This window comes from Penaeus monodon, chromosome 33, assembly GCF_015228065.2.
Source record: "Penaeus monodon isolate SGIC_2016 chromosome 33, NSTDA_Pmon_1, whole genome shotgun sequence".
Lineage (NCBI taxonomy): Eukaryota > Metazoa > Arthropoda > Malacostraca > Decapoda > Penaeidae > Penaeus > Penaeus monodon.
In genome coordinates this window covers 3,132,337-3,133,909 of record NC_051418.1, presented here as the reverse complement: position 1 = coordinate 3,133,909, position 1,573 = coordinate 3,132,337, and the positions used below count along the sequence as shown (strand labels likewise).

Sequence of the window (1,573 nt, the reverse complement as noted above, 5' to 3'; positions counted from 1 at the left end):
AAATCAGAGTTTACAAGTCATGACAAATAGCAAGGAAAACCTTATTCTTACGTCCTATCTCCACTGACATCCCACAGTTCAACCTCAACACTGGCTGCAGTATTGTTGTAGGTTACATTGGGCACTTCGAATTCCAGAATCCTGCAGCCTTTGGTGGGTCTGTACTCCCCACTTCCCACTTCTCCAGCCTCACTTAGAAAGTTGGTGAGTGTTGTTTTCCCACACTGAAAAGGAGAATAAAAAAATAGCTAAGTGATGAACATCTGAATTTTTTGTTAGTCACATAAATGTTAATACTTTTTTCCAATTGTATATAATTTGTTTTAACAACCTCTGAAAAAAGGGAGGGAGAGAGAAAATGAGAGGAAGAGACAGTGACGGTGGGTGTGAAACAAGGACCACAAAGAGATGGAGAAAAATGAGATAATGCCCTTAATGACCAGATACAACAGCACTACTAGTTACAGAAAATATTCTGCAGAAACTGAAGGTTTGGAATTTTTTAAAATTATTCTCTTCTTTCTCTGTAGAGGAACAACATAAGTTGGCTGTCTGGGTATAAAAATCATGAAATCAAAGTAAATGGCATTGTAGATAATATTTCAACCCCTTTCAACAAAATTCTCCATCATAATCCTTTGATGCCCATTAGAATTACATTGTTCAGGTAAAAATAGTTAACTTCACAAAAATTACAACTTCACAAACTGCCAGACCCAACACTTGATAACAAATGGGTCGGTTGACATAGATGGTAGTTAAATGAGGATGGATTTAGAGACCAAAGTCATGAATTCCAAAGATTCCCCCTAAGCAATACTCAACTAATGAAATTCCACGTCATTTTATGGTTTTAAAAATCCAAAACACCAAAACTGGCTGATTTTAGTGTATGACAACCATAACTCATACAACATACAGTACATGGAATTGGTAGATTAATAAAACATAAGGCACTTTTAGTTCATGGCATCTCCATTACAAATTACAAATAAAGATACAACTTCTTACAGTCACAAAAAAAAAAATTGTCTACATCTAAACTCTAGTAATTTCATAACTTGCTAAACACACCTAGACTAAGCATGTGGCAAGAGAAATTTACCTCACAGAGCCTCACACGAGTTATGACATCACTCACTATATTCACTCTAAAATTAGGCTGCACTCTAAAATCCCATATAAGGATTTGTGAGGGCACAACCCCTGACACTGACATAAATGTGTAAATACCACATTATCTGACCCCACCTATTCCCAGGATACCTCATGCCTTACCCACCTACAGGGCCTAGTATAGTCGCCTAGTGCCAGCTACAACCATGACAGCAAGAAGAATCCATACATACCAAAAATTATGGATTTTTAAAACAGTCTACATGAATAAAGGGGCAGAAGTTTGCTTTTAAAATGAATTTGATATTTTCCACAAGGAATCTACTGATGCAAATTTGGGTGTAATTCATTATGCAAAGGACTTCATTGATGCTAATGTTGATTACCGTGGAAAAGTTATAGTGCATTGCCTTCATTTTTGATAGAATTTTGGGTCACGACACCTCAGGATGGGATC

General features: G+C 36.6%; 1 long non-coding RNA gene across 1 annotated transcript in view; it reads right to left on the bottom strand.

The window, feature by feature from the left end:
• Positions 1–88: 88 nt before the first annotated feature.
• Positions 89–1,573, bottom strand: part of LOC119593952 — a 2,251-nt gene continuing 766 nt past the window's right edge. Inside the window, exon 3 of the long non-coding RNA XR_005230580.1 lies at positions 89–224. This is a non-coding gene — a long non-coding RNA (uncharacterized LOC119593952). The remainder of the gene's footprint in view (positions 225–1,573) is intronic.